General features: G+C 43.2%; 1 protein-coding gene across 13 annotated transcripts in view; it reads right to left on the bottom strand.

Annotated features, from left to right (window-relative positions):
- The window catches only part of Mbnl1 (muscleblind like splicing regulator 1), a 184,446-nt gene that overhangs the window by 160,825 nt on the left and 9,607 nt on the right, over positions 1-14,014 (bottom strand). Inside the window, exon 1 of one of the 13 annotated variants that reach the window (XM_048793985.1) lies at positions 114-132. The exons of 11 other annotated variants lie outside the window; for them this stretch is intronic. The gene's annotated coding sequence lies outside the window, so the exon portion shown is untranslated. Of the gene's footprint in view, positions 1-113; positions 133-14,014 lie in introns of those variants that run through there. One more of the 13 variants, XM_048793984.1, reaches the window with a different exon arrangement.

Genomic DNA, 14,014 nt, shown 5'->3' with positions numbered 1-14,014 from the left:
GCGGAGCGGCCCGGACGCGGCTTGGCGAGGGCGCCGGCAAGGTTAGGCTGAAGGTTAGCCTCCGCTTAGGCCCCAACCTGAGGCTCCCAGGGCGCTGCCGCCCAGAGACGCACCCACGGTGCTGGAACCCGAAGGCTGGAACGGGCGGGAAAAGCATCCGCAGGACTGCGGGGTGGATCTGTCTCAGAACAGGCTGCGCTTGGTCTGGAAGTCCTCGGTAGAACTGGTTGTCGCACAAGCACAGATACAGACCAGCGTCCCATCGTGTTCATGAATGATAGTTGGGTTGTAAAAACCCCCGAATTGCCTGCTCTGTGCTGTGCGATGTACAGAAAGTAGAGATCCTCCTGTAGAAGAAAATATTCTCCAAGATACTGAAATATTCCAAGGCAAATAAGCCATGCCGTTGCCTAAGCAAAAGAAAAAAGCCTCAAATCATAATTCACTGGCGCCTGAGATGCAGCTTGGCTGCACCTCGAATGGAAAGAATCCTGGGCTGCTGTGAGGGGATAACGTTTTGAAGATTTGGGGACAGGATTTCCTTCAAAATTAAGGAATTTGAGTAACTTGCCCAGGGATGATTCTGAGAATGTTTATTCCAGGTTTGGGACATAATTTGAGACAAAATGTAGGTATGGCACAATGTACCTCCAGAGAGGTCACTGGGCAGTGTAGAAAAGGGAGAGGCCAGTTTAAAAAGAAGAAAGGAAAACATCAGGAACAGTGCTAAAGTACAGAATCTTCTAGAAAGACTAATAACAGAATTGAGGTCTTAACCCTTGGCTACATGCACAAAATATTTGAGTTAATGCTTTGTACTGATCACTTCCAGAATGAAGAAATAAGTTGATTAAACGGTGCCACTTCTCAGTGTTAATCATTAAAAAGTACCCAAGTCCCCACACAGTTGAAACAAAGTAAAAGGACACTGACACTTTCTCAGAGAACAGGGATGGGTACTTTCTATTTGCCAATCAGTAACTACCCAAGCTACAAGCTACGAGGACTTCCTTTCTTCTCAATGAGCATTCATTTCCACAACTACAGCAAATGTCTACTATGCCATAAATGCAAGAATGGATAAGAGAGTTCCTACACTCAAAGATGACACTTCTCAGAGGGAAGAGGCAACCCAATTAATTCTGCCTGAGGGACAGTGCTAGCTGTGGGGGCATGCCAAGGAGGACCCTGGGGAGAGTCAGGAAGGCCTCCTGGAGGAATTCCCCCAACTGGTGCCCTGAAAGGCTATAGAAGATGAAAGGAGGGCTGAGTTCCAATGGAGACAGAGAGCACAGCCAAGCCTCTCCAGACTTTCCAGGAGAAGGGAGGGAGGGTCCCACAGGGAAGTGGCTGCAGTTGAGGCTAAAAGTAGACTGTTGATAATCCAAAAGAGTTGTGGCTTTACTCTGAGAACTGATGAGCTAGAGAGGCCTGTGCAGTCAGGACAGTGAACAGAGTCTGGACTTGCAGAAAGACCTGCGGCAGCAGCCAGGAGGGAGAGTGACTGGAGTGTGGGGTGATGGCAAGGGAAGGGTGCATGGGTGTGGACACAGTGGAGAAGTGACTCATGCAGGGAATGAGGAAGGGAGGCGTCTTGGGAGACTTCCAGGCCCCTGGCCTAGCCTACTGGAGTGCTTGTTGCTTGCCCTTCCGTTTCTTCTGTGGGCGGCCCACTCTTTGTGACAGCAGAGGCCTAACTTCCTGACAGCAGAGCCACCTTTGCATCTGCTGGCAGTTTGCTGCCCCAGGTAGCTCCCATGTCCCTCTCCTAAGGTGCCTAGTGAGCTGCCATGGTCTCATCCACGAGTTAATTTTCCATTGTTCTCAGACCCTGTCAACTTCCAAGTTAGAGCTTTAGTGTTCTTTTTTTATGTGAGTCAGAAATTCACTTTATGCAGCAACATGGTGAAAAGAAGGACTTTGAACCTGAGTATGGTACAAGAAGGGAAATTATTTTTCTACTTCAGCACTACACAATAAAGGAACTGCTGGGAACAAAAGAGAAATTGAAACTGAGACAAAATTTCTGCTCTACCTAATGGAGCACAAAGAAATACAAGAAAGACCCTTGAATGTTTAGAACAGTAAAATAAATACTCTAGCAAAGAACAAGAAAGAAAAAAAATGTTATTTTACATTAGATAAGTAGAAAAGGAATGGCTAAGGAAACAACTCTTAAAACAAAATGGTAAATCGAGAACTCAAAACTGAGCCAAAGTAAATTGTAACATAAAACAATATATCCATTGGCTAAAGCTAATCTATTATCATTTATAATATAATATGAAGAGTGACATTTAAATTTTTGAAGCACTGCAACAAACACTAGATCATGTCAAAATATTAAATCAGGTTGCCAGCTTTCAACTACCAGTAGCATCCTAACCACATTGCAAATTGTGGAAATTACTAAGAAATCATTGCAGTAATAAAAAGTTAATAGTTCCCCATTTAGAACATCACTGATATTTCCTCAGTGCCAGGAGAGTACTCTGGTTTCTCTTACTCTATAAAGTGTAGCTATAGTCCACAGGCCCATGAGTAAGTACATCCATAAGTACAAAAAGAAGGTCATTTGCGGGCAGAAAGGGAAATTATAGAAAACAATTTCAGATGAAATAAAACTACTTTTTCAGACAGAGGAAAGAGTGTTCAGTACAGGTTCCTGAAATACATCAGTCCAGTGAGTCTTAATTATACCAGTACATCCCTATAGGAATACAGATAAGGGATATGGTTTTTAAAGATAACATCAACTCTGTTTACCAATAATACAGATAAAAGAAATGGTAGCATTCATCTTTTTCAGTCAAATGGAGGTCTTTACCACACCCACATAAATGTGTGTGTGTGTGTGTGTGAGAGAGAGACTTTAATCTTTCTGTCCTACACGCCACATTCACAGCTCAACAAGCACTCACTGCCTCGCAAATGTAATTTCCTTTTCTGTCCCCTTCTCCCAAATCATCTAAGTGAAACTATCACACACAAAAAGATGCTTTTAAAAATGGAAATGTAAAAAGGTCTTGAATCACTGATCCAGGAATGCCATTTTTATTAGACCAGGATAGAAATAATGAATTGAAACCTGGTGTCAAAACTGGGACTCAACGTCTGGTCCCTCCTTATCATGCCAAAATGTAGACGGTTAAGAGAAGAAACTTACAGAAAGCAATGAAGCATCTCAAATATACTTGTATGGAGAAACAGTTTTAAAGAGATGCATTAAATGTATTTTGTTATACATTTCACAGCAGGGGCAGAGGTGGGATACTCTTTCGTAGCCTGAATTCAAATTGCTCAGCTATATGATTAAGTACACTTGATAGAATTACATGAATTCTGTTTATCTTCAAGGATGTTTGTATATTTCATGTGCAAAATAAGTTCTTTAAATGATGTCCATTATTCAACTGTAAATAACATGTATTCTATTATATAATTCTGTATATATAGTATATAACACAATATACATGCAAAATATATACTACTTATTGTACAAATCACATAAATGTGAAAGTATTATATAAAGTCAATATATTTATCTTAAAATGATATAAAAACTAAAACAGCAAAATATCAATTCCACTATACATTTTTCAAGCTATTTTACCTAAAAGTTGAATCTAATCTTCAATGTAACTACTTGGGGATCTGGCAATGGAGAAAGAGAAAGCAAATACAGTTCAGAATTAAAATTTCAGAGCCTAGAGTGTGAGCAGGGCAGGATGTGGGTGACCTTCTGGCTCTGTCCCCTGTGAGGCCAGCGAAGAGCATCACATAGGGATGAGTAGACTCTGCACTGATGTCTTCTAACTCTTCAGGTCATTTGTTGTGTCTTTTTCCTAAAAGACAGTGGGGACAACAGGAAGCCCAGAGGTGGGCCTAGAGCTGTCTATGAACCTGGTCAGTTTTACATCTTTCCTTTTCTCTTTCCTTTATTCTTTCTTATCCTTTACCTTTTCTTTTCCTTCTCCTTCTTCTTCTTTCCCTACAGAAACCACTTTTTCACACAATGACTGTATTCACCTCACCGATGTTTACTGAGCATCAACCATAGCCGGTCCCATTCTATATCCTGTGGTTACAGAAGGGAACACAGATCACCTCCCCCAAGGGGTTTACATTCTCCTAGGATGAGACAAGCCCTAGACAAGTGAAGAATAAAGAAGAAGATAAGCTCTGGGCAATTTCAGATGGAGATCAGCACTTGGAAGTAAAATAGGCTGAGAGTTGCTGTCAGGCAGGACATACCAAGATGGAGTAACCACAGGTAGGCAGCTGGGCCCTCCACTGGCAAGAGAGCAATGCCTGGGGAAAGACCAAGCAAAGCAGGAGAATCCTGAGGCCAAGTGTCCAGGGCCTGACTGTAGGGCTGTATGTCCAGGGATGCAGAAAAAGCAAAGGACTACCTAAGCCCAAGGAATTGACAGAGCAGCAAACTAACAATTTCATCAAATGGAAATGTAAGGCTATGATCTTGACCTTGATCTTTGCTAATGGTTGTGTTAGAGGAGTTGGTGCTATGGCACATGATCCAAATTTGCTTTTCATAAAGATGATCAGAAAACACTCCCCAGACCCTGACCCCAGTGCTGGGCAAACGTTCTACCTGTGAGCCAAACCCCCAGCCAAACCAGACAGCTCAGCTGCTGTTTGAGGCTGAGGATCTGTTCTCACAGCAAGACCCAGGGTGTGCCACTGCTGGGTGAGGGCAAATCCAAGGAGCAGCTCTGTCCACAAGGGTGAGGAGCAGCAAATTGTTGGAGGCCCAGCACAGAGGGTGACTAAGCTTAGTAGTAGGTCCGGCACACCTTAGAATCTTGCCTCTCAGGGCTGAGGAGGGTCCCTTGGATCGCCACCACCATGCCTTGTGGCAAGTGAAGTTAGGTGGCAACCCTGTGTGGGGACTGATTTCTCCTTTAGCATCAACACAATATAGAATATTCAGTGTCACTTAAGATGCATACTTTTATGACAATCAGCAGTGTTTCCATGTCCCAAAAACTGTTAGTCTGACAGTTTATTTTCTCTGGGCTTTTCCTCACATTTTTATTTATTTATTTTTATTTTTTACATAATCGATACTGTACTATGTATGCAATTTAAGTTTAAAGTTTTAAATTTAATCTTTTAACACAACCTTATGAAATAAATGGCATCCCATATTACTCATTACAATGAGGTAATGGGGCTGGAGAGCTGACCCCTGACCAAAGCCTCACAGCTACTAAGAGACCGAGAGGCCCGCCTCACAGTGTTTCCCAGCCTATATCCCAAGAGCCTAAATTAATCTGCTTAATGTGTAATATACTTCTAAACACTCTATCTAGGATGTAAACAGGACTTCTATGGACTGTTAGTAGGAAAAGAAAATGTCTAGTATTTTAGGGGGGATACCAGGGATTGAACCTCGGGGTGCTTAACCACCAAGCCACATCCCCAGTCCCCTTTTTTCAAATTTTTTTTTGAGACAGGATCTTGCTAAGTTGCTTAGGACTTCACTGAGTTGCTGAGGCTGGCCTCAAACTTGTGATCCTTCTGCCTAAGTCTCCCAAGCAGCTGGAATTGCAGGTGTGCACCACCATGAAAGACTATAATGATGGTCTTTTAATAAATAAAACAAAAAAAATAGATGTAAAACAGATAGCCTGAAGGTCAAAGTATACTATTATCTAGTTTTGCTTATAAAATAGTAATTAAATGCAATATTGTACAACCTTCTCATAAAATTGTGTGTTGTGTGTTGTTGCTTAGCCCCAGAATTCCCACGTAATCTTTTAAAAAATAGTAGTGACAGGTCTTACAGTATTAATGTTATACTGAACTGTTTTATGTACTGTAATCCAAACATTTCTGCACATTAATTTTGATCCATGTAGGGAAACAAGAGCATGAAAAGTATGGTTATCACCTTTTTTATTTCTAAAGGCCAACACATTCCTTTAAGTGCCAGAGGGAGGGTTGATTCTTTGCCCAGTGTCTGTGATATCTGTCTCCTCACTTCATTCTCCAGGCCCCATTCTTTGATTGTGAGGTGTCCCAGTTCTCTTTCCATTCCATCCTGTGCTCTCTCTGGACTGGTTGTTGGACCTTCTTTCTTTCTTACCAAGCTGGTTTCCTGAAATGACCTTCAAACCATGTTTCAAGAGATGCCCCAAAAGGACTTTGAATAAGAATAACTTTGGTCACGCTCATCAGCAGGAGGAGTTCCACACTTGCATCTTCTTCCTATCTTCCCTGTTTGCCTTGTTCACCAGTGTGGAAACTGAATAGTGTACAGTTGAAAATTAACTTTAGGGGCTGGGGATGTGGCCCAAGCGGTAGCATGCTCTCCTGGCATGCGTGCGGCCCGGGTTCGATCCTCAGCACCACATACCAACAAAGATGTTGTGTCCGCCGAAAACTAAAAAATAAATATTAAAAAATTCTCTCTCTCTCTTTAATAAAAAAAAAAAGAAAATTAACTTTAATATCTTAACATAGACATCAGTACACTGGCTTTTGCTCCAAATATGTTTAACAAGTATTTATTGAGCACCAACAATATGCCAAGAGCTGTGCTTGGCACCAGGGACACAGGAATGCCTGAGTGTTCCTTGGGGTGCTCACAGGCTGGTCTAGCGAGGATCACGTTGGACACGAGTGTAGCAAATGTAATAATTCAGTTCAATCCAACAAGCCCTGCACCCTTACCATGTGCCAAGCAGATGGGAAGGAAGGCCGGCTGGGCCAGGCCTTGCTCTTCACCAACCCCCAAGCAGCTGGCAAGTGGTAAAACCATCCCGTGCATGTTAACAACGTCATGGCAGAAAGAAAGTCCCAGAGAAGGCAGCACGGGCCATTAGACACATGCCTTGATCAGAGGACACCTTCAACAAATCACTGCCCCGCTCTGTGAGGGGAAACTTTCCTTTTCAGATGCTTTATGTGCCCTCTTGAAAATTTACCAAGGAATAAGTCCACTTCCGGGAGCCAGAGGCTAGCAGGCAGAGGGATCCCCTGGGCACCTCTGTGAACCCCAGGAGGGCTTTGCAGATTCTCCTCCTTGCCTCCCCTAGACCTCCAGCGAATCCACTAGGTGACAGGAGATTATCTGATTATAGTCATTCACACTAAGGTGAGAATGAGGTTTAGTCCATCAGAAGTGTTTGCTTTGACAGAGAACAGCTTGTCAACCCTAATGACCTGCTAATGGGCAGGGAGCCCTTCTCCTCACCTTCCCAGACTTCCCACTGACCTTCCTCCCCTTCCTGGTTCCCCTCCTGAGGTAAAGGATGAATGGAACTTGGTGAATTCAGGATTCTTAGGGACTCCAACTTCACACATTCTCTTTGAGCCCTCTTAGGAGGCCTAGGAGGTAATAATTTTGCTAGAAATGAGAACACTGAAACTAGCACAGTGGTTCTCAACTGTGGTTACATTTCAGATCAATAAACTACAATCCAGACCAATTAAACCAATTTCTGGGAGTGGCACCATGTATTGGCTTTTCTTAAGGCCCTCAGGTGGTTTCAGTACGCTGCGGCAAGGTTGCACTGGAGTTGAGAAAATGGAAATTTCTCAGGCTCCTTGGCAATCCGCTGACCTGCTCCATTTCTCCCTTTGGCAAGAAAAGTTTATTTGGTTCGATAGAAACAGTGTTATCTGCAGGAAAATCTGCCTCAAATAGAGTTAGGTTTGGATAAGCTGGTGTCCATAAGCTCCTAGAAACCTGGGAGTTAGAATACCTGTGGGAGCTAAACTGGAGGAGCAAGAAGATATTTTATCATGCACCTAGTTGGAGATGGAGCTTCTCAGGCAACCAAAATATGTAAGCATTCACCATCTTTGGGCTTAAACATAGACTAGGGAAGTGGCCAGGCTCACAGAGGACAAACTGACATATTCTAAAATACACAGATTGCTGTTTGCTTAAAATCCCGTAACCTCATCCCTTGCTGAGAAACTGTAATCATGAACCCCCATGAGAATGTTATAGCCTCCGGGACCCCCAGTGTGTCCTGGACCACTTCTTTTGTGTGTATATTCACATGAAGAAATAGCCAAACACTCTTCTGCAAATTTGACTCTGTTTTATAAGTTCATTTGACAAGTTAACTAAGTTAAATCATAAACATGGACAAATGAAAAAGATGCACCTCATTTGAAATTACTTTGAAGTTGGCACGAAAGTCTTCATTTACAGCCTTTGTGAATTCACCATCATCAGTCCAGGGGAGCCTCCTGGCCACTACTGGGTGGATCTGAATGTCCATATTTTTGCAATGGGATTAGCAATGAGAAGCTGCTAACAGGGCCTGATCCATCCAGCCTGCCCAGTAATAAATGTGGAACATTTAAGCAATGTGGAACATTCTTTCCCTTTTTCAAATTTTTCTGCACATAGGTCACCAGGTCACCAGACACTGTTTCATTTTCATTCCAAACCTTATTGCTATCAACTTTCCTGCCTAGTCCCCAAATAGCCACTCAACACCGGCATGATTCTGGCCTTTCTGCAGTCTGAAGGCACAGGGTTAGAAAGACTGACCCCGAAGCTGCTTGAGTGTACAGTCTAGCAAGGATAATGAGTCTGAATTAGCAAATTATGATCAGTTCAGTAAATAATCTAAACGTGTAAAATGGAATAAAAGAGAAGATTAAGAGTGTATAAGTGGTGAATCTACACTCAACAGACAATTATCATTATTTTTCTGATCTCCCCCTTTGTTTGATTGAATTCAGATGCCTAGAATTATAGCCATTGAGAATCATCGAAGTACTTAGACTACCTGTCTACACTGCCTGGGTTCATCTTCATTTGTAAGGACAGAATTCTGTTACTAGTTGCCAGAAATAGTGACTTTATTTCTGTTAAGGGCCAGGATGTCCATCATGTGGCCCCAAGGGCAAGTTTGGAAGAAATCTGTAGCTAATATTATTGCTATGCCCTCGATATGCTCTTGGATGGTACTTTTATTCACTTCTTAGGCTTAATCTTATAAAGTGATGACATCTGTGGACAAAGTCAGCCTCTGATATTTTCAGGGAGTATAACATGTAGGCTTTTGAATTAATATTTGAAGAAAAAAGAAAATCCAATTGTATTATCTTTTATTGTGCCGTAATAAATGCTCTTTTGAAAATCCTTTTTCCTGGTTGTAAAGTTATTTTTCTATTCTTGGTTATAAGGTGTTACATGCTTATTTAAGTAATGCATCGAGTGCCTATAACAGGAGTTTCTTGGTTCTGTTCAAGGTGGCATGGTAAAGATATTTATGTGGGATATTTCAGACTAGCAATAGAGCAGTGGTCTGTAACTCCCACCCCTGTGCCTACGCCATGCCCATGCCTTCTACAGCTTCAGATGCCCACATTCCTGCAAAAACACTCTTCTATTTGTCCTTTAGCCTTTGAAATTAAGTAAAGAAAAAGTTAACTGTACAAAGGCAGCCGGCCACACTGACCCTCTATCTTTATACAATTGGGCATCTCTAAAAAAGTCTAAATTACAGACTTAGCCAGGACGGTTTTCCCCCGGGGAGGCCTTTGAGATCTGTTTATTCCTACGGATTTCTGGTAGGTCTATCTGGAAGATGCTGTAAGTAATATGGCAGGCCCCTACACAGCAAGCCCTCCATGTGGCACTGGAAGGTGTTAGCTTTGCTCCATCCATCCTAAACTTGTGGGAAAGGGCATGCTTGGCACTGATCTGCAATTCACAGGAGGCAGCCCCAGTATTTATGGGGAGGAAGGACAGTGTGGATGACATGTGACATAACTTTGGATACCTTCCTCACTGTGGTGGAAGAAGCAGCCAAATGAAGTAAATCTATTGGGTTCACCACTAAATGAATAACTGGGTGAATAAGAAGAGAACACTGTCTGATCTGGGGCTCTGGGCAACAGGTTGGCACTTGCCAGGCACCTGGGCCAGTTCCCAGGTGCAGCTGCCTTCTTGCCTGTCTTTCCTGCTGCTGCCGTTGGCAATCAGGCATCCCACGCCCCCTCCCCCTGTGTGGGGCCATGGCCTGGGTAGGCCTCCAAATATTTAGAAGAATCAGGATGGAAATAAAATAGAGCATTATTTAAGAGTCTGCTCCTCTGCCCAGGACTGCTGCTCCTGAGTGATAGAGACAGGCTTCAGAGTCTATTATTAAGCATGAGATAGTGAACGATTGCTTCAAGTCACAGTTTCCTGAGGACTTCAATGGCTACTTCACGGAAAGATGATAATGAATGACTTAAGAAAACTGTCCTAACATAGGTGAGGTCTTTGATACATTATGGCTATTGCTATTATTTAGTGGATAGTAGCTGTGAATTTTTTTTTAAAGAGAGAGAGAGAGAGAGAGAATTTTTAATATTTATTTTTTAGTTTTTTTTGCGGACACAACATCTTTGTTTGTATGTGGTGCTGAGGATCGAACCCAGGCGGCACGCATGCCAGGTGAGCGTGCTACCGCTTGAGCCACATCCCCAGCCTGTAACTGTGAATTTTAAAATATAATTTTACAAATAATAAGCTCCTTTTCAACTTCAGGTCCCTCCAAAATGTCATGATTTAAATCAAATCATAAGAAGTTAGGAGATATTCAACTACTTTTTAGGAGATAGTCTACCTATAGGGACAGAGATGCCCTTGCAGTCTTTGAGTGGGTAGGCAAGATGTCATTAGAAAGGGGCCCCATGTATCCCCTGCAATGAAGAACTGGCACTTTGGAAAGGTGGCCTTTCCTTGGCCAGTGCAAGGCTTTCTTTGGTCCAAGCTTGCCCACCACTCGTACTGGATGAGGAAGAAACCTAGAAAGACAAGCCAAAGACAGCTAGGCAAAGGCATCTGCTGCCATGTGAGAGTGCATGGCAAGTACTTCACGGGAGCCACTTCCTTTGGGGCCATGTTTGTTAAGAATATATCTTTCAACCCAGTCAGAGCTATTGGCACAGGATGGAAATTTCAGTTGCTTTCTTGCTTCTTTTCTTTCCTTTGCATGAGATTGAACCCAGGGTGTCGCACATGCTGCCCAAGTGCTCTGCTGCTGAGCTACACCCCCAGCCCTCTTGATTCTTGTAAGTAATACCCGTCAGGAATTGCTCAGAATGCTAAGGGGAGAAAATAATGACCATGTGTTGCTAAGTACTATTCAGGAGCAAAGACTTGGTCAGTAGGAACAGTGATATCACCCACAGAAGGAGGACTATTGATACTTTTGAAAGATTCTTTTTTAATACAAGGGGTTGCCAACGTCTCATTGTCCAAAACCAAACAAGGCAGGAGGCCCCTGGGCTCCAGAGAAGGCATCCTTAGCACCCCCTCCTGGGGGTAACCAGCCGCCAACAAACCAAGCCCTAAACCCACACGTCCTGTGTTCCTTTCCTGAATCTAGATCATGTCAAAAATGTGTAATTTGTTTCTTAATTAACATAAAAGTTGTGTGTATTTATCATGTACAACATAATGTCTTAAAGTACAGTATAATGCACTGTGGAATGATTGAATCTAGCTAATTAACAAATGCATTGCCTCATATAGTTATTGTTTTTTTGTGGTGGAGACACTTAACATCTACTTTCTTAGTGATGAAATATTCCTGGTAGGATGGCTATTATGGAAAGACAAAAATAATCGTTGACAGAGATATAAACAAAAGAGAGCCTCGCACACTGTTGGTCAGGGTATAAATTGGTGTAGCCACTATGGAAAACATACACAGGTCCCCTACCCCCACCCCATGATTAAAAACACCATGTGATCCAGCAATCTTGCTCTTGGGCTTATGTCCAAAGAAATTAAATCAGTATGTGAAGAGACGTCTGCACTCCCAATCTCTCCATCAATAGATGGAGCCTATTGTTGTACTTAGTGGAGTGTACTTAGTAAAGAGGCACACATTTTTGAGGTGAACTAGATTCAGGAAGGGAACACAGGATTTGGGGCTTAGTTAACAGGCTTTCAAACAATGGACGAAGAAAATGCACACCACTCATCGGGCAGGAAACCTAACACCCTCATAATTCTAGTCACTGTGCCTCTCACCCAGTTGGCCAGGTCAGGAAGTGCTTAATGTCTCATGCTGTCCTCTGAGACTCACTGCAGATAATCACGGGTTTGTTGTCTCCTGTGTCTGCACTTGGGGACCGCACCTGCCTCACAGTCTGCAGTGACGTGACAGTGTGGGGGTGCAGCATACCTGGACAAGTAAATGACAGGTGGACAGCATTGCTCACCCAGCTCCTAAGCCATGGATATCCCCCCAACACAGCAGCATAAGGGTTGGGAGTTGGGGCTCCCTGCAGCACTCTACACTGAGCTGGTAGTCGCCAAATGTTCATCTGCTCGCCTTAGGGTCACAACCAGCCTCTCTTCCTCCCTGTTCCCGTGCTGCTGGCTCACATAGCCCAAGGCCCCCTACCAGATCTTTTATTGCCAACTTTTGGCCAAAACCAGAAACAGAAGACTCCACATCTGTTGTCATTAACTTTGGGGGTGTGACCAGTGGAGGTTGAGTCCATTCACTCAATTAAAACATGTCCTTTCCAGTCATCTCTTTGCTACAAACTCCCTCCCACGTCACCTCCCTCGACCTCTCCACCCCCACAGGAAGTCAGGTCCAACTAATGCTGGGGCTTAATAGGTAATAATTTAGATCATTTTTGGATCTCTTGGAATAATTTTAAAATGTTAGAGGAGATTTATAATTACTGTGGAAAATGACAAAGTTGCTTCTATTTTTAAGAGGAGCAGGCTGATGTTGACTTGGGCCCAAAAGTCACTGGTGTCGGGTTTGGGGAATAAACAAGGGCACATTTGTGATCTCTGGGGGCTGGAAAACAGCCTCCATTCTAGTCCTTTCCATCTCATATGGATGCAGAAATCAAGGTTCACGGCAACACCATTACCGGACACCAGTGTTCAGACTTGTACCTGGCTGAGACCAGGGTCAATTATTCCGTGCCAATTCTGCTGAAAGTCTTAGGCTGACAAATTTAAATAATATTTGAGCCCTTTTCACTTTGATCAAATCTGACCTGTTATCAAAATGAAAAGGCAAGAAAATGTAGTTAACCTCTGAAGGTAGACCTGCCTTTTCAGGACCTCATCTAATATAATAATTCATCTCCCAAAAAGCTGTTGAGCTATGTAGTAATTTCTGCTTTTTTTTCCAAACAATAGTTTCCTGGGCCTGTGTCCACGGTGCATGACGAGCGTCCTCATCTCCCTTCTCCCTGTAAGACCCACCCTCCAGTCTACTTCTTGAATATGCCACACTCTTTCCTGTCCCTGTTCATGGCAATCATTTTTCCTGGGCTGCTCTTGCCCGAGTCCCCTGCAGGGCAACTACCCTCTTGTCATCCAGGGCTTGGCCTGAGTCTTCCCCTCTCAGAGGCCACTTGGGTAAGAAGTTTCCCTCCTCTGGTTTTTCATTCTGCTACCTTTTTTGGTCATATTGCATTAAAAGTCCCTTTTAAAAATATCCTTCTTTTCTGGTTTGCTCATCGTCTCTCCCTCCATGGGCTCCTTGAGGGTTCCTGGACCTTATCTGTTGCTGTTTCCAATGAGTGGCACAGTGGCCCATGCCCAGGACTGGACAGGTGAGTGCTGAGCAGCCTGTTTAAGATGGAAACTAGCTTCTCAGGAGAATTAAAGCCCTCCTCACACAGCCCACTTCCTGAGATGAACCCCAAGGCCACCAATCACCTCTAGGGTAGGACTATAGAGAGAAGGAAAGGGCTTGACGTTTAATTCATGCACTGTTAACATCAGTTTTCATTTCTCTAATTTTTTTCTGAACTTTTCTTATCCCAACTTTCTCCAGCTAATGAGCTGCTTTCAGTGGCTTGAGTCTAGAGTCACCCTGCAGTGCACGGCGGGCCATCCCCGCACATGAGTACACTTCTCACTTGTCTCACAGGACACTTCAAATTTTTCAGGCTGTGGCTGACACTCTACTTCTTCTGATATTTCTTCTACTAGACTATAAGTTTTTTTTCCCTGGATGGCATCATTAAATCTATTTATTCTTTTTTTTTT

Source organism: Marmota marmota, unplaced genomic scaffold (genome assembly GCF_001458135.2).
Source record: "Marmota marmota marmota unplaced genomic scaffold, marMar, whole genome shotgun sequence".
Classification (NCBI taxonomy): domain Eukaryota; kingdom Metazoa; phylum Chordata; class Mammalia; order Rodentia; family Sciuridae; genus Marmota; species Marmota marmota.
This window is presented reverse-complemented; position numbering and strand designations above follow the sequence as displayed.